Source organism: Marmota marmota, unplaced genomic scaffold, assembly GCF_001458135.2.
Source record: "Marmota marmota marmota unplaced genomic scaffold, marMar, whole genome shotgun sequence".
Classification (NCBI taxonomy): domain Eukaryota; kingdom Metazoa; phylum Chordata; class Mammalia; order Rodentia; family Sciuridae; genus Marmota; species Marmota marmota.
In genome coordinates, this window is record NW_026000093.1 from 31,119,504 (window position 1) to 31,139,827 (window position 20,324).

Consider the following 20,324-nt stretch of genomic DNA (forward strand, 5'->3'; position numbering starts at 1 on the left):
TTTAAGTCGCCTTTTTATCTTGTTGATTGTGCAGAAGATCTTTAATTTGCTGTAGTCCATTTGTTTATCTTTGCTTTTGTTGTCCATAGTTAGGGGAACTTTTCAAGCTTGTTCAAGGGCCTTGAAATAAAATTTTCGTCATTTATTCCTTCATTTAAATCAGTGGTTGACTCCACCTATGTAGTCTCTGAACTATCCTAGGCACCGGGGATTAAGGAGTAAAACAGACCATGCTCCTTACAGTGAAGAAACACAGTCAAAAATACATAAATAAATGAAAAATAAAAGGTTCAACAAGTGAAGAGGGCTTGGTAAAAGGAAAGCAAAGGGAGATGGAATGATGATACTCTTGAATGTTCTACTTTTGATTCCATTGACTTTGAAATGGAGACTTTGAGCTAATGATACTACACATGGAGAACAATTTACAATTTACCAATTGAGATAGGCTGGCAAGATGAGTATTATTTTGAGTTTTCAAATGAGAAACTGAGGTTCAGTGAGATCAAGCCACCTATGTAAGGCATGAGTGAATGACAGATCTGGGGTCCTAATTTAAGCTTTTCTAATTTTCAGTACCAAAGTTTTTCTCACCATATACAGCATGAAGGAATGTGAGTTTAACAGTGGGGCGTGGGATGAGGGAATCAACCAGAATCAGGCAAGAAAGTCAAGGAACTCCTGCCAAAGAGGAAGAGGACACAAGAGAGCAAGAAGAACAGCTAGCCTAAAACTGCTAAGGTCACCCAGGACAACTGGTAGGATATAAAGGGACTGCAGTGCTCACAGTCCCACCTTCCCTGGGGTGGAGATCATTTGCACCCTGATCTTAATAGAAGGATCCCTGTCTTGAAGGACTGTTCTTAGCAACCCAGGGTGGGGGAACCCTAGGTCACATGTGGTCTCCATCACTGCATTTATGAGCATCGTTGTCAACATGTTTGAAAGATGACCGAATCCTTGTTTCTGTCCCAGGCCTCTCCAAGTTGTGCAGGGGGTACAGATCAAATCTGGAAAAGCTACCTCATCTTCATAGGGAGAGGCTTCAGGAATGTACAGTAAAGTCCCACCCATTCACCCTCCTCCCTTTGTTAAAACAAATTTAAAACAACAAAGACCTAAAACTTTCCACTCTATCATTTTACTCGGCCTTGTTATAACTGTGCCCTTAGTCCACACCCCGCTGGGGTTTTCTGCTGCCTGAGGGAAGCCGGGAAGTGTCTCCCAGCTCTCAGTCACTCCCATAATAAACAATCACTAAACAGCTTGCTGCCCTAGGCAACTGCCTGTCCAGCTCGGCCAGGCCCTGAGACTTCAGCTAAGGAAGAGAGTGGTAAACCAGGATTTCAGGCTCTGAGGCCAGGGAGCTTGACTTTGACCACAGATGCGTCTTTGTGGTCCTAGAGGATCTTTAGAAGGACTCATTCATCTGAGTTATCCAGTGAAGTTCACCAGAGACAGCGGTAGCTTGGGGGTGGGGAGTGGGAGGTCAATTGAATGAAGGACCCACCATCTATACTAATGGTAAATAAAGTATTTCCTGTTTCAAGGTTCCCTTTTACAACCCGGACAGCTCGTAGTTCTACAGTCATCTATGCTTACGAGATCTTAAAAATCACCACCACCACAAAGAGAATAAACATCAGTTTTGAGGACTGACAGTAGCTTAAGTTAACCGTCTTCTCTCCAACCAATAGAATCCCCCCGCCACTGCCCTCCCGCTGTCATTGAATAAAATAGACGGAGGGGGTCCAGGAATGGAGGAAAGGACACTGAGAATTTGGAATAGTTGTTTCCTCTTAGTACAGAAGCAGGCATGGAGAATTCTAACAATTCTTTTCGATTATGATAAAATTGCTTTTTATTCTTGGGATTAGGGTGTCTCCGTGGTGAAGAAAGAAAAATGGGCTATATAGGGGAATAAGGGAGAATGTTTAAATGCTTAATAGGAAATAAAGATACTGGGCCTTGGAGGGTCGAAAGTGGGCTGGGATAGCATTCTTCTGATCCGCGGTCTTTTCCATGAAGTCCCTACGCTCCCCCACCTCGGGTTCTCCCCACTTCTCCATTTTCAAGCATCCTCTCCAGCAATCCGCACACACAGAGCCTCCTGCTAGGGGAGGCGTTCCTGGCAGGCACCAAAGGAGACGGGATTCTCGAGAGCGCCAGGGGTATCCCGAGCAGCTAGCAGCGCGGGGCGGGCCTGGTCGTCCTGGCTTCCCAGGCCAGCGGTGCCCCAGGTTCCCGGCACTGCCCAGCCCGGATTCCGGGCCCACCCGCCCGGGAGGCCGCCCAGGGCCGCGCCGTACAGCGCANCTTTTTTTTTTTTTTTTTGATATGAGGGATTGAACCCAGGGGTGTGAACCACTGAGCTACATTCCCAGCCCTTTTTAGTTTTAATTTTGAGACAGGGTCTTGCTAGGTTGCTGAGGCTGGCTTCAAACTTGGGATCCTCCTGCCTCAGCTTCCCAAATTATTGGGATGCAATTAAGAAGGGGCACCACCAAGTCCATTTCTTTTTACTTCTCAATGCCAAATGTTTCTCTGGTTTATTAATGTTCAACAACATGACCTTACTGGACATACTCTCTTATTCTTCTGACCTTGCAAAACTATTTCTTCCTAATTGCCTAAAGGTAAATCATCACAAGTAGAGGCTAGCTTAGCATTGAATAATGTTCAACGAAAATGAGACAGCTTGTCAGTTGGGTAAACTGACAACTCAGCTGTGTCTCGTTAACAGAATTTACATTTATGGTATGCACATATGTTTGCATCATATGTGAATATGAGGCAGTAATTGAGAATGAGTGTTTATAAAAGTCTAGATGTTGCTAGGACTGTATTCTTTCTTCTTATTCTATATCTTATTAAAATATTAACAATATAAAATTTACCATCTTACCTAGGTATAGGCACACAGTTCAGTGGTTTTAGAGATATTCATAATGTTATATAACCATCACCACCATACATTTGTAATTCATTTAAAAATTATTGTACAACATGATACTTTTATATGCACATAAATAGTGAAATAAATATTTTAGACTGATGAATTAAAATATCTGTTATCACCTACAGTTTTTTTCTTTTTTTGATGGCAAGTACACCTGAATTCTGCTCTTAGCAAAAATCCTTAATACAATATATTATTAACTCTGGTCCTTAGGTGTTCAGGAGGTCTCCAGACTTATTCATCCTATGTGTCTGCTAGTTTGCATGTTTTCACCTACATCTCCACCCTTTTTCCTTGGAACCCCCATTGTTTTATTCTCTATCTTTGTGTATTCTACTTTTATTTTTGTAAGATTCCACGTATACATGAGATCATAAAGTATTTTTCTGTGTCTGGCTTATTTAGCATAATATTTCCCAGACTCATCCATGTTGTGGCATATTGCTGCATCATCTTTCTCTTTAAAGGCTGAATAATATTCCACATTGTGTGTATACACCATATATTCTTTATCCATTCATCCATGGACATTTTGGTTATTTCCATATTTTGGCTATTGTGAATAATGCTGCAGTGACCATGGGGATAGAGGTGTCTCCACAGGTGATTTCATTTCCTTTGGATATATGCCCAAAACAAGGAAGGTAGTATGTAGTGGTATTTTTAGCTTTTTTAAAAAAATAATTTTTTTCTGTAATGTTTTTTATGTGGTTGCACTACATTGCATTCTCACCAAGTATTCTAGAGTTTTTGTCCTCCTCACCAATGTTTACCTTTTGACTTTCTGATCATAGGCATCCTAACATGTATAAGATAATATTTCATTGTAGGTTGGATTTGCATTTTCTTTATGATTATTGGTATTGAGCACAATTGTACATACCTGTTGGCCTTTTCTACAACTTTTTTGGCGAAATGTCTTTAGGTCCTTTGCTCATTAAAAAAAAATAGGTTATTGGATTTCTTCTATTGAGTTGTGCCAGTGATTGGTAAATTTTAAATGTTAACCCCTTATTATCTTTATGACTTAAAAATATTTTCCAAATCAATAGGCTAGACTCCCTTTTCATTTTGATTGTTTTCTTTGTTGTGCACAGATTTTTCATTTGAGATTATTTATTTATTTGTAGCCAGAGCTTTTGGTATAGTGTGTGTGTGTATGTGTGTGTATGTGTGTATCTATCTCTTTCTATCTTCATTTATATATATATATATATATAATATAAACACACACACATATATAATTTTCATGTATGATATAAAATAAGGGTCCAACTTCATCCTTTTGCATATGGAAGCTCAATTTCCCAGCACAATTTATTGAACAGACTATCTTTTCTTCATTGTGTCTTCTTGGTGCTCTTGTCAAAAATTAGCTGACCATATGTGTTTGGGTTTACAAATTCATAATCTGTTTTTCCCTAAAATTATAGAGTGAGCATTTTACTACCTTTGTGTATACATTGAGAACCCAATATCTGTGTGTGATCACATCCTATTTTCTTACCACTAACAGAACTTGATATCACTACCAGTATCATAGTTTTATATTTAATTATGTAGGATTAGACATTTAATAAGAAGGATGGTTGACTCAGTTTTCAGATTTACTTTACTTTTGGCTGCTAATTTAAAGCAGCCCAGTGAGGATACTCTGTATTTTGAGTACAGAATCTCTTGGATATGGGATTTTTACATTCTTTATCTATCATAGCTTTAGACTTGTAATGTTTGTTATGGATGGTGGACAAATTGAATTATTTTAGAAAAAGAAGTAAATGGTATGCTTTAAGAAGTCTGTATAATTTACCTTAAGCTCTTTTCTGTATTTAAATATATTTTAGAGGAAAAAAATCATACTACCTAATACTTCTAAAGCTAGAATTAAAGTGCATTAAGGCTTTCTTGAATCTTGTTATCTGTCATTCTAAATCCTCTTGAAGTTAGGTATAAAGAATAATAGATATATATTCAGTCAGGATACTGAACATTTTTACTGGCTTTTGGATTAGAAGATTTTCAACTATCAGTGTTTAAGCTTTAACTTTCTGACAGTTAGTCTTGACAAGGCCAAAATAAGATTCTAATAGTTGTGATTGTAGAGAGGGTGGTTTTTCATTAGATGAGGCAAAGTGTCAATTAAAAAGGTATTGAGATAAAGAAATAGAAACTAGATTAAGTTTATACTTTTTCATGGATGATAAGAAAATCCATTTTCAAGTTACATTTCATTGAGGATACACTATCAGAGGCAAAGCTGGAATACCTTATACACTTAACAGACTGCTTTTGGGCCTCAGGAGACTTATTAACAGCCTAATAATCATTTCTAAAGAATTTTTGTATACATGTAACAGATATTTTAAATAAAATGAAACATCAAGGTCAAATAGTGGGAATAACTTATAAACAATTTTTATCAGCAATCTTATTTTCCACTCAGTTTTTCCTCCTGATTCCTTACTATGTAAGTACTAAACATTTGCAGTCTTTCAGTGGGGTTTCTAATCTCATAAGGAAGCCTGAAAACTGTATCTGATATATATCCACAAAAATGTTTTGCATATTTCAGTGTGAGTGTCCTTTTTTTTTGGGGGGGGGAAGGGGAAGCAATATATGGCACCCCAGGCTTAAGATTTTGGTACAATAATGAAAACTGAGAATGCATCTCTAAAATGCATTAACACCAAGCTAGAATTTGTTATTCTAACTCATCTATATAAATAAATTTTTTCTCAGATGGTTACTGCATCTAGTAAAAATGGCTGAATAGATATTCTCAAATTTAAAGTTTTCTTAGCCTACATTTTAAGTCAAATGATTATGTATCCGATGCAAAATTCACTTACAGAAACCCAGGGGAACCCTCAAAAAGATAAGTCCAGTGGCATTTAAAGCATTGATTTGTGCAGTTTCTTTTCACTATAACTTGATCTAGTTTGCTTCTAGGTAAGTAACATCAGGGCTTTATTTATTTCTTTAGTGATGTTGATGATTCTTTGTTTGATTAAAAAAATCATAATATTGAAATTTAACTTAATTTAAATTTAACTTTAATTTCTTCTGGCACTATGGTTTCATATAAGAAAGTTGCTGTCATTAAAAAGGGTGTTATATAAATGATACACCACTTTTTGATGGCTTTCAAGATTTTTTCTTGAATTTTAGAAGTCTATTATGAGGAATCTTGGCAAAGATGCACTTAGTTCTTAAATCTGCCAAATTTGGGATGTTTTCAGCGATTATTATTATTTTGGGAGGTAGTTGGTGTCTCTGAAGTTTAAAGATAGGAGACCCAGGTTTTTGAAAAAAGGGAAATTTAATATATATTTAAGGGTACAAAAAATTTGTTTTAATCAGATATAGATATAGATATAGGGATGACTGTCAAAGGAAGTTTTTTATACTCACAGATCTCTAAAAATTGGAGACATGTCCCAACACACAGGGTCATATGGGGAAACACCAGTGTTGACCAGGAGGCAAAATGAATTGTTTTATTTATACAGATGAGGAACTGTATGTTGATTGATTGTGGGAAAAGACCTATTTTGTATCATTGCACTAAAGACATCATGTTACAGCACAGACCAGATCATTTTGCAGTGTCTGCAGGCCGTGTCTGTGGGTGTAGAGAGAAATAGGACTAGACGATTCCTAGGGTTTCTCCCTGGCTGTGGTGTTGGTACTGTCTGGTAAGATCTTCAGGTGGGGAGTGATGTGAGGAGGCACGCTGGCTCTGTGTGCAGGAAGCACTGTTGGAAGGCAGCTCACTCAGGGCAGGTTTGCAGTGGAGTCCATCACCAAATGGATTTGAACTAGTACTCAGCACATGCACATTATAGTTTCCCTCCGCCACTCTGTTGATGCAATGCATGGCATGGAGTGACTGTTGATTAAAGGATTAAAAACAATTCCAGAATGCTTAGGGATTCAAAACTTGGTGGAAGAACCGACAGTGATGAAATAGGAAAAATCGTACAGTTAAAAAGTCAGATGGTTGTGTAGAAGTGTAACCAGAAGTATAAATATATATTCAATGGGATGTAATGTCATCCAACGGTAGGTTTTCTAAGGAAAGCGTGTTGCAGTTAACCTGAAGAATCTGGATGTTTTTAATTACACTCACATGTAGAGAATTTTATTCATCTCTGCCTTTTCTCAATTTCTATAAAACTGGTTAGCTGACACACACTCTATAGGAAATAACCTGATGTGGCATAGTAAAATCACCTTTTATTATGCTTTAAATGTTTTTCCTATCTCTCACAAAAGTATACTATAAGCTTTTCAAGGTAAAAACAACAAAACAAAACAAAAACTATGGCATAAATACTTATAGCACCCAGCAAGTTTTGGAGATATGGATTCCCAATAAATATTAAGAGATTTATAAATCTGTTGCTTGAAAGAATCTTTGGAGGCTTCTAATTCAGCACTCTAGTGCTTATGATGAGGAAACAAGGCTGGGAGAGTTGAGGAGCTCATGCAGGTTCAAAGATGAGATAGTGATAGAGCCATGACTCGGTCTAGTGCCTGTTCTCTTCTCCATGCCTCCTGAGGAATAGATTGGATATTCAGTGCTTGCTTGAGCTTCCTTAAAAGCTTACTGGTTTTTAAAAGAAAAACAAAATTCTTTTAAATGTTTAACGAATTCTAATTGCCCATAATTATATAAAATTTCTCAGATAATATGATTTTTAATTAGGCCTTTATTCTGTCATTTGTCATTGACACAGATGACAGAAATAAAATATGCGTTCACATGTCACGTGTACTAGCATAATGACATTTTATCTAGGTGAATAATTAAATCACATTTTGGAAGAACTGATAATCCTTATTTCCAAAGGAAGTCAATTATATTTGATAATACTTTCTTGAGCTATCTCCAATTGGCATTCCATAAGTCTCTGGTTTTTAGAGTTATGTGTCACCCAGAGCTGCCAAGGAAGGAGACATGATGATGCTTTCCATGGCAACACGGGTAAGACTGTGTGAAATGTGCAGATGTCTGAATGTTTCCCCAAGGCACAGTGGAAGATGCACATTTTATTTCTAGTAGCATGTCCTGGGATCAAAAATAAGCTCCTCACCTTCATTATAAACATTGACAGAGGTATGATCCAATATGGGATAACTGGAAAATGTTTACTTACTAGAAAGTAATATTACTCACAAGGCTGCAGGTGATACTAATAAAAAATGATATTTTACAGCACTAATGTTTGGCAACGCCCGTGTTTCTATCTCAATTATATGTAACTTGGATTGGAAAACTTTTCACTTGATCCCTTGTCAAAAGAAGAATGGTGATAAAATTTTGAAAAATTGAATGTATTGCAATCTATTTTATAGTTATATGGATATCATCCTATAAGGCAAAGAGTTTTAATAATAATATATGTGTTGTATAAAAACTTCCATTTATATATATATACATATGTGTATGAATGTGTACATGTGTATAAATCAGAGGAAAACTAAAATTTCACATTTTAGAGTTATTTTAATAATTAGAACCTAAAATTATCTTAAGTTTGTTTATATTTTGTGCAGTCTTTATGCTTCTACTCTAGGCATGTGTGGTAAGTTTATGTGGCTTTTAAATTTTATGTTATATTACTATAATGTATATAATGACTGTAATTGTGTCTTAAGTGGAACTTGAAAGGTATTTAAAAGTACCAAATATTACTTACTTCAAAATCTTTCATTCTTCTGATTTTTCAGACAAATATGCAAAACTGATGGAAATTATAAATCCTTAAGCATTGTATTATGGGTAGAATACATCACATAAGATACTATTAATTAATTACCTGAATGAACCATAGCTCTTTTTAATTATAAAACAAACACACATATATATTAAGAAAAAGAAAAAAAGTTAAAATCGTAAAAAATGGGAGAAAAAAAAGAATATACAACACAACAGTAATATACTTTCAGACATTCCAGTCCTCAGTATCCTAATTCATGCAAAATACTTGGTTTCACATATGTTGGGATATGAGGTCAGAAGTATTGAGAGGGAGGAGAAAAAAAGAATCTCAAAGGAAGATGTAAGGATTGTTTTGGCTGGAGATCCATATCTTTCCTGCTTCCCTTCTCATGCAATAGGTGGGGTCCTCTGTTGTTAGCTGGTATCTCCACCCTCAGGATGGTGAATGTTACCAGGGTGAGAGGATTGGTCTTGGGTGCAGGAGGTGGAGTGTGGCACCCGCTGGTCACATAAGGGAGACTGCACCTCAAGGATCTCCTTTGGGGCTCACTTGTGTTATGTGAGCTCCTGGTCTTATCTCCTTATCTCGCTTGTAGGCCTCACTGTTCCTGATCTCTGTTAGTCTCTAAAGTATCTCTCACTCACCCTCTCTACTTCCTAATAGGGGACCTTTCTCTCCAGACATTTGTGTATTGCCCTTTGGCAGCTGCACATCTGTCACGGAGAACTGTTTTGTATTGGGCAGTCACTGTGCCAGGTTAATGGCTGCTGGGAAGAGTGGGGAGTTAGAAATTATGGGTACCTGGTCAGCCAGAGTTCCAAACTGGGAGTTGTCCCCACTAAGGATCGTGATGAAGGTGACCCAAGATGGAGTGGCTGCGGTGGGGGACCCTGGTGATGGCATTGGGTGGGTGTGTTCAGAGGTGAGCTCTGTGGCACGCAGTGTTGTGTCTGTGGGCTCAGAGCCTGTGCAATGTCCCCTGGTGCAGGCAGGTTACCGCAGGTAGGGGACTTTCTCAGTTGCTGCAGAGTCCCAAGATGGAGGCAACCAGGGGAGACCCATATTGGTAGTTGGGGGTCCAATGGGAGTGGCAGCTGGGTGTCCTGCATGGGAGCCATGTTCTGGATTTCTGCTCTGGTGAGTGGTCAAAAGTTCTGCATGGGTGCTGATGCCAGTTGTCATAGTCGAGTACCCAGTAGTCCTGCATGGGTGGATAGTTGGGAGTCCTACTCTGAAACTGGGCTCCTTTTTTATTATAAATCATTTTTCTTTAACTTTTTTGAACATTTACAAGCTTAATCAAAACTATACAAACAATATAACAAATCTCCACAGTCAACACTAATTTTTAAAGGTAAGCTACTCATGTGAACGAAAGCTCTTCTACTCTGCATCCAAAATTGCAGTTAAATGGTAGAGAAACTTTCTTGTAAGGTGAATAAAAATTTTCATTCTAGACAGTAAATGTTTTGATATGCACTCATTGAGGAACAAGAAGAAATTACAACGAGGAGTTATGAAGCGGTAAAACATAATTTGTTGTTCATGTTTTTTTGCTGACTAGTAATCCAAGAGTGGCTGTTGAAGACTTTCGTTTTGATTTCTTTATGCAGCTTATTCAGGAATAATGAACATTGTTAAAAGAAAGAATAAAGTGATGGATATACATCTATCACTTTATTATCATCTATCTACCATCAATCTACTTGTCCATCATCTATCTAATCTATCTATTCAGGTATTTTCTATCTACCTACATATTTGTCATGTATCCAATATATGATCTATTACTAATCTCCGGGATCAGTCAAGGTCCAGTGAGGAAAACAGAATTACACAAAAAGAGAATTTAATTAGGGGAATTCTATTCATTCATATTATTAAGCTTTAAGAGTGAAAACAGTAAAATTTGTAACTGTAGGAAGGAACAATCACCCTTAGCAAAGAAGGCAGGTTACCAAGGACTTGGAGATTGGGGAAGGGGAGCCTGCAAGGCTGGTGCAGAGCTTTGGAGGAGGAGGCATGGCCTACTATGTGCACAGAGCTCTAAAGGCTTTAGCCCAGTAGTTTCTCAGACTTCTGACATGGGGTATGTCCTGGTGAGTACTTAGCCAGAGAGAGAGAGGGAGGGAGGGAGGAGTGGCTTGAGTTTTGGGTCTATGAGGCCTGAGGTCTACCTGTCTCTGGTGGGAGCCTGATGATTTTCCATTGTAGAGGAGGCTTGAATTGGAGACCACTGCCTACTACTACAGTTACTGGTAGCACCTGTAAAAATGAAGAAAGTTCTTCCCTTCTTTCTTTTTTTAACATTACTCTATTTATTAGTAAGTATTCTGTAGTTAACAACTTAATCTAAAGAATAAGAAAAACATGACTTTTTAAAAATCCCTGTTTTCAAATTTAATCACACTGCTAAAGATATTTTCTGTTTCCTACCTTATTGCTTCATCTAGTCTGATCACTTCTTTAGTCTATCAGTTTTTTAAAAATTTATTCTAATTTGTTATATATGACAGAAAAATACATTTCAATTCATATTATAAACATAAAGCATAATTTTTTTTATCTCTGGTTGTATATAAAGTATATTCACACCATTCGTGTCCTCATACATGTACTTAGAGTAATGATGTCCATCTCATTCAACTTGTCTTTCCTATCCCCATACTTGTCCCTTCCTCTCCCTCCCCTTTGCCTTATCTAGAGTTCATCTATTTCTCCTATGTTCCCTCCATCTCCATTATGTATCATCATCTTTATATCAGAGAAAACATTTGACATTTGCTTTTTTGGGAATTGGCTTACTTAGCATTATATTCTCTAACTCCATCCATTTACCTGCAAATACCATGATTTTATTCTCTCTCAATGCTGAGTAATATTCCATTGTGTATATATTCCACATTTTCTTTATCCATTCATCTACTGAGGGGCATCTAGGTTGGTTCCACAGTTTAGTTAGTGAATTAGTTTGTGAATTGTGCTGCTATAAACATTGATGTGGCTGTGTCGCTGTAGTATTCTGCTTTTTCCTTTTTGGTATAGACTAAGGAGTGGGATGGCTGGGTCAAATGGTGGTTCCATTCTCAGTTTTACAAGGAATCTCCATACTGCTTTCCATATTGGGTGCACCAATTTGCAGTCCCATGTCAGATTAGGCCCCAACTTCCTTAATAAGACTCCGATAGCGCAAGAATTAAAATCAAGAATCAGTAAATGGGATGGATTCAAACTAAAAACCTTCTTATCAGCAAAAGAAACAATCAGTGAGGTGAATAGAGAGCCTACAGCTTGGGAGCAAATTTTTACCACACATACATCAATAAAACATAAATCTCTAGGATATATAAAGAACTCAAAAATCTTAACACCAAAGAAACAAATAACCCAATCAATAAATGGGCCAAGGAACTGAGCAGATCTTCTCAGACGATATACAATCAATCAACAAATATATGAAAAAATGTTGAACATCTCTAGCAATTAGAGAAATGCAAATCAAAACTAAGATTTCATCTAACTCCAGTCAGAATAGCAGCTATTAAGAATATAAACAACAATAAGTGTGGATGAGAAGGTGGGGAAAAGGGCACACTCTTTCTCTTTTTTTCTAATCTTCTTAAAATAAAACCTAATATATAAAAATAAAACCTAAACAGGAAGCTGGAAGACGTTTAGGCTCCAACTTTAATATCAGCTCCTAAGAAAGACCTTCCTTACCACCAGGTTAACGTTTTCCCATCCTGCCTCTTGCCAGCCACTGTTACTTTCTAGACTACTGTGAGTCTTGTTAGTTTTCTTTATAACATTTACTATTATCTATAGCCATTTTTATTATTGTATGTATATTTTTAGCTCTCTGAGAATAGACCTAAATATTATATTTATTGAGAGGAAAATATCTGGCAAAGGGGCATAAAACCACAGGGTTCTGAAGACTAGATAACTTAAGAAAAAGCTTATTACAAAGAAATTCATGATGAATAAAAAGAGCATTTTTATTTGTTGAAGAGAAAATAAGTTGATAAAGAAATGTTTATAATAACTTGGTATATAAAAATAGTTCAGCATTAATCTGCATGATTCACATACTGTGAATTTTAATTTTTGTGTTTTTTCAGGTGTCTAAAACATGCATTATTTGTTTTGGATGATATGGAAGTATTTTGAGAGATGACTAAGCCACTTGAGGGTTTTACGTGCAAATATAAACCAAGGAAGTGACAGTGCTGTCACATTTCTTTATTTGCAAGACATTTATGTCAGCACTGTAGCTCCTCTGCTTTCCAAATGTAGGCCAAATAAGGAAGGAGAGAAGTGGAAAGCAACACAAATTGTGTGGGATAGATGCAATGAAACATGACTCAGTGGACCCAAATCTCACTCATTCAATTGGAGGTTTCCAAATGTAGCCTTTTTCTAGTGGATATTGTTCTTCTAAGAGAATGTGTAATAGGTGAGGCTGAGAGTGGTAGCTTTGTGAAATGATGGGATCACCTAGAAAAATCCATTTAAGATGCTTTTGGGAAAGGGATAGACGGTGACAATAAATTGGCTTGGGAAGCTAGTAGAGACACAGAAGTGCTTGACCACGAGAGCTCCAGGTCTCAGAGGGTCAAAGAAAATAGACAATTTGGATGTCTAGGAAGCACAGGACATAGTGACGAAGTGATATCTTCCCAAACAGGGCAAATACAAATAGTTTTAGAAATTCAGAGCAATAGTGTCATGGAGGTACAAAAAATTTTCTAAAACTTGCTATTTGGTGGTACAAAGTTGTCCTAGTGGCACTTTTTGGGTTTTGGCTTATAAACAAACGGACAGGTGAGAAGAAGTCTACCAGTTCTTACTTGAGGCTCTGAAGTTTCAGTCACTCTTTGGAGGTTCTAAAATATTTAGTTATCACTGACCCTATAATTCTGTCAGTTGACAGAATTAGACTCAAATATATTTTTGGTTCCCACAATCACATTAGAATGCTATAAGTGTGGTTCCCCTTGGTAAAGTGGATACTGGATAGATAGGGAGAGAAAACATATGCAGACACATAGAGAAACACGTTTTCACTTATGAACAATGAATCTAACAATAGTAACTTCTTTCCAAAGGCATGGTCTTGGTCTTGTTCTATTCTATATGCCAATGCAGGGGAACAAGGTTTGGACCCTCAAACAGAAAGATATTTATCTAAGGTTTTAATATTCACTGAATACTTAAAAATATACAGGTACCATGAAGAGTTTTCTAAATATATGTAGATACTCAAATATTTTCCCCCATTATTTTTCTTAGTGTGTTGGAAAAAGACAATTTTTATTCACTAGTCTACCTGGTTGGTTTTGAAAATTAAGCCAAAAGGGAATTTATTTTCCTTTATTCAAATCCTGAATTTTTAAGAACCACTAAAGACTACCATAAAAGAAAATAAAAAGAGAGAAAAAGGTTTTAGGAAAAGTTCTGCATACAGTCAGAAGGTAGGACACTTTGGCAGAGGTGAGATGCAGGTAAAATATGGCATAGGGCCAGCTTACACTTGTATGATCTCATTTACTATTAATAATTCAGTGGAGTACCTTTTTTATTAGTAGTTTTTGCCCATGTTATATTTTCTAGGAACATGAAGCTTTGAGAAGTCACATTGTCAGAAGTCACTGTAGTCATTGGTGCCGTGTGAGGGATCTTGCCTGATCAACTCCAAAACCAAGTTTTGATTAATTCTCTCCTCTCATCCTTTTCTTTTTTCTTCTCTTCGGCTCCTTTATTCCCTTCCCTGCCCTCTGCCCCCCTGCTTTTGGGTCTACTCTCTTACTGTTTTTATCACCAAATATTGAGTTAGTAATACAGCATCTTTTAACAAAATCAACTTTTAAACAAAATCCTATTCAACTGTCCTGTTTTTCCTCAAATGACCCTACTTCATCCAGTAACCCTGACTGTTACATCCATGATTTGGCCTTCTTACAAGAAAAGAATATAACTATCTTAAATATTTAATAAATATGCTTTCTCAGAAGTTATGTAACACATCACTAGGACTCTGGCTTATTCATGACAGGCCAGCCGGGGTGCAGGCTGAATGACCACTGTAAATCACTGGAGGAGACAGAAGAGATAACAGAAAAAACCCACACGCTTAGTGGGATCCGGAGGTCTGAAAATGATCTTAAATGGCTGACTTGCCTTTCTTCCAAGTTAACTTTATAAATTGTCATCCTGAAAATGACAGACATAATCTCACTCAATTGCATTTAAACATTCTTTATGAAGACTATTTCATGTCATTTACAGTCTACTTCAGTCCTTTTGAAGGCTGAATATTGATGTTGATTTAAAAAAAAGTTGGGATTCTTAACATACTTTGAATATGTTATTATTAAAGTTCCAGATAAGCATCATAATATGTGCCTGAAAATGATATGATTATTTTTAATCACATCTCATGTCTTTCTCTTTTAATTATATATGAATGGGAAACATAAAAAAACTAAGAGCCACAGTGTTCTTTATCTTAAATAATGAAATATTCTAAACACATCTACCTTTGTTTGGCCTATAAGCAATAAGTTGAAAATACAGTTCCTAGAACACAATACTAGCATTCCAAGAGAAGGATAATATACTATTTTTCAGTATTGTTTACATGGTCATGAACTTGAATATCAAATGTGGTTGCAACACTAGATTAAAATGGAGCTGGGTCTAACAGTATGTGGGTGAATATGAGGTAATTTGCCTTACAAAAGGCACCTTGGTAATCATGTTATGATCTAAGCAGTAAAAGGTAGCTCTAGATTTTGATACAAAGTTGAATTATTGATTTGTAAGTGAGAGTGCCCGAGGTCAAGTGATCAGTTTGTCAATTAAAACAAATTGTCAACTAAAAGAAACTTTCTTGCTTTTTGTATATCATACAAAATTTACATTAATAGGTTTCAAAGGATATTTACTTTTTCTATTCAATATTTTCTGTTAATTACTATTAATTTCCTGTTAAGCAGCAGCAGAGAAACAAAACCCAATTATTGCCTGCCACTGAAAAATCAAGGATTTTATGTCTTTAACATAAAATTGTCAAAATGACTGAAGTAGGAGCAATTTGATAAAGATATCAATTCTTAATCAAGAAGGTGTTTCTCTCCTTGAAACAATAGAAAGAACAAGTAAGAAAGAATTAAATAGAATAGCATAAACAACACATTTGCATAGAATTTTAGCCACAAGCAAGGCAAAATGACAATCAGTTCTACTATTTTAATGGAACAAAGGCTTGAAGCAAACTGGGAAATTACTCAGGGAAGGATAAACAGAATAGAGGTCCTCCCATCCAGCCCATTGCCAGTTTTCCTGTTTATTGTTACATCCTTTAAACTTGCACGATCTAACACATTTATCCTTCCCACAGGAGTTACCGTGATATGCATTATACATTAATATGCACATTTCAATGAGGAGTCAGGTTCCAGGTTATAATAAAAACCACTTTTAAAAAATTCCTTCCCGATCTCAAATCTTTAACAGCCACAACAGATTAAATTATTTTTTGAGAAAGGTAAGTTTTGTTTTATTACTTCTTTTTTAAATGTTCAAAATTTATTTTATTAGTTATTTTATAGTGTGTCCTTAATGAATACATTCATATCAGACCAAGGGGAATGAAACCCGTCACTGAGAAGGCTCTCAAATGAGCCATAGAGAACTGAAATAACTACATATGCATTCCACAAATGGACCATTAATTGGAGAAAGAACCAAAGTGTGAAGATATAATCCTATAGGATGGAACTTAAAATGCTGATATATTTTTAAGACTTTTGAACTTTCAATTCACTTGTGGGGAAGAAGAGGTAAATATAAAATGTAATTCCCTTTTCTATCTATGCCCAAGCATTTCCATTCAGCCACTGTAGTAGCCTAATATTGAGAAGGATATAATTTTCGGGAATTCTATAAGTTTAACAAGAACTCTCCACTTGATCTAATACTTTTTCCTTTTTGGTTATTTAAGTAGCTTATTACCCATCATACTCTTTTCTTGGGTAGCTGGGGCTTCAGGAACTGGTTAAGGTACAAGGTCTCAACCATAGGAGAACTGAGGGACATCTCACCACTGTTGTGACACAAAACAAAAGTAGTGAGAACCAGGGTCTTGATTGCATGAACATAATTTATCTTCCACATGGGGATCCTTCTGAGAGTTAAAGAGGATGCTTTTAATAATTAATTACAGTTGGGCCACCAGAATGATCTATATGGGACACACTGGGATATATGGTCATGCAACGTATTTCAGAGCAGCAGATCACTTTCTGTCTCAAACTGAACCTGTCCATGATGATTCCTACATTATTTTCTTTTACATTTAATTGAATGAGCCCTGTCCCTTCTGTTCTATACCTACTTTCAACTTGGGTCAGAACTTTCCATACCCCCACCTCTGCTTTTCTTTATCTCTCTCTTCTATGTATGTTATTTTATCATGTCATTTTCAGGCAGTAATTTGCAAACTATTCTCTGTAGAGGGATTGGAGTAGGAGTTGAATAATGGGGAACTGGAGGAACAGGTGAATTTTAAAGTTCCACCTTTTCTTCAATTGTGGCAATTTCAATTTTCCCCCCATTTTATTTGTTTTTCCATCCCAGTAAGTTTTTAGGCAAAGACAGAATAGTTGGCTAAATCACTATATATTTATATATATAGTTGGGAAAATCACTATATATTTATCTTAATGAGTCTGTGAGTTTGCTTCAGATGATCCATGAAACTGATGAAACTGTATATGATAATTTATTTGTTTATATACACATGTTTAGTTGTGGAGAGGCACACAAGTTTTTCATGTATTTAAAGAAGTTTGTAACTCAAAACTGATTAATATCAGTCAAAGGTTTTGCATGATATATTAGATCTCAGAAGGAGATGTGATTTGGAAATGACATACAAGGGTTTTGAAGTCGTTGGTATTTAATAAATCATCCCCTGTTTCTGCTGGGTCACTAACAAAATGATGCTGAACTAATGCAAAGATTCTTCATCCCTGGGGATAAAAGTGAAAAAAAATGCTGTTTAAATCCATACTTAGGGCATCCATTTTTGCCTTCTTGCTGGGGTGGCATATTTGATATATGGGGAATTAAGTATGTTCCTGCTCTGTAGCCTTCCCTAAGACATGGCTAAACAGAAAAATATTTTGAATCAGATCAGGTTTAAATGAAAAAAAAAATCCAGTTTTCTGTTGCTGCATAAGAAAATATCTTAAATACTTGCTGTCTTAATAGTGTTTAGTTCTCAAAATTCTGTAGGTTGACTTAGCGGTTCTCAGTCCACATTGTGTTATCTGGGTTTATTCATGTAATGTTTTTGGCTGGGAACTTGTCCAAAGTTCCTCGGTTCTCTCTCCACATGGTATCTTCTCCTCCAGAGGTGTTATTCCCGCCCCCACCCCCATGTGGTTTCTTCTTTAGTTTGGTGACTAGGTTCTAAGTGCATTAGCCTCAGTGAACAAGTGCTCATCAGCCCTCTGCTTACATCATGCCTGTGATTGCACAGCAAAGGCAAGTCCCATATTGAAGCCCAGAATCAAAGTGGGAGAGAGCTACCTAAGACAGGGATCACGGGGAGTTTGGTTCATTGGGAGCCACTAGTGTAATGTTTAGCACAGAGAGGAGTTTGATGAGGTGTGCACCCATCATGTTGGCTTATGATCAGTAATTAAATCTATCAAGATAAAAATTCTGCCACTTTTAACATTCACCTTAAGGAAATGCATCCCCACAAATAATCCTGGTGAAACTTGCACCTAATAACTTTCCTTATTAAGGTAGGAAGAAGGAAAATAAAGCAATATTCTATTAAAAGATAGTTTTACTTTTTAACATTTTTAAAAATAAGGAAAATATAGACATAAAAAAATAATTTGAGAAACATTCTTATAACTAACATTGATACAATAAATTGCTTCCATGAAAATTCTAATAACATATACAAAGCTCTTTAATTAAAAATAAACTGAGAGTAAAAGTTGATCTTAGGAAGAAAGATTATTATGGCTACTTATAGGCTCAATAATATGTACTTCTTTATACTATTTTATATTTGTAACCAAATATTATAAACTAACTTGAAGTAAAAAAATATTGGAAAAGATGAAACAAAATTGTCATTATTGTAGATATGATTTCCAATCCTGAAAAAAAGAATGATTTAAAAGGATTAAACTTAGTAAGAAATTGGATATTTAGAAAATAGAAAAATCAAGTTATATTATTTTCAGCAATGATTAGTTGCAAGCCATGCGGATAACAGTTTTCATTCACATTAGTAGCAAAACTTTAAAGTATCCAAAAATAGAGCAATATATTGCCTAGTCCAGGAAATAGTCTTAAAAATATTTTCAGAATAACTGAAGACGAGTAAAAATAAATAAGAAGCATGTAGAACCTATATAAATAAAGCAAATACACTATACTTGAGATGTGATGAAAGCCTTAATTAAATGAACATATATATGGTTTCAAAATGAGAAATGTGAATATTATAAAGATGTCTATTTAGTCTTTATTTTATATAATTTAACTCTATTATATGCTTCCCCAAAACTGTTTAAAACAAAGTCATAAGCTTTAGTGGAAGAACCAAAAAGATGAAGATGATGATCATTTCTTTTCTAAAAAAGAAGAGTAGCACATGAGGATATTATCTCATAGTTACTAGTTAATAGTAACATCCTGTCTTGATTATTGTGACACTAACACCAAATCCTAACACTGAGATTAATGAGAATGAACCATCATGTCAGGAACAGGCTTCTGTGTGTCAGATCTGATATATAGTAAGGTAAAATTTCAAATCAGTGGAAAAGTGAAATTTTAAATTGCAGTGGTGAAAAACATCATTAGCTATTAAAAAGTCAGATCTCTCTCAAATCATGATCCATAATAAAATAAAATCATTGATCATTGCTCTATTTGCTCACATAAAAGTGCCAAGCTTTTGTATGTCAACATGTTGTGATAAAAGTTAAAAAAATATGTATAATACAGGAAATCAAAATCAAAATGTGTATATTTTGCATTTTAAAATGTTGAAATACTGAGGAAAAATGCTAGCTGGTTTCAGCAGGAAGACTTCCTATATATTAATGGGGGGGGGTGAAAGTGATGCAGCATGTATGTACAATAAATTGATAATATGTATCAACATTTTAAATGTCGTCTTTTGATATCATAATTTCTCCCTAAAATTTATCCTAAGAAAGTTATCACAGATAAGAATTAGAGCATTAATGTTGTTGTGGTTTATCTATCAGGTGTCTCCCGCAAAACTCTTATGTAAGGCAATGCAGAAAGTTTAGAGTGAAATGATTGGGTTATGAGAGTCTTAACCTAATCAGTGCATCAATACAGTGGCAGGGATTAACTGGGTGATAACTGAAGACAGCTAGCATGTGGCTGGAGGAGGTGGGTTGCTGGGGATGTGATGTTGGGGTTTATATTTTGTCCATAGGATGGGGGCGCTCTCTCTGCTTCCCGGTTCTGTGTGGTAAGCTGCTTTCCTCCTCTATAATTTTCTGCCATGATGTTTGGCCTTGCTCTAGGCCCAAAGCAATGGAGTCAGCTCTCTGTGAACTGAGACCTCTGAA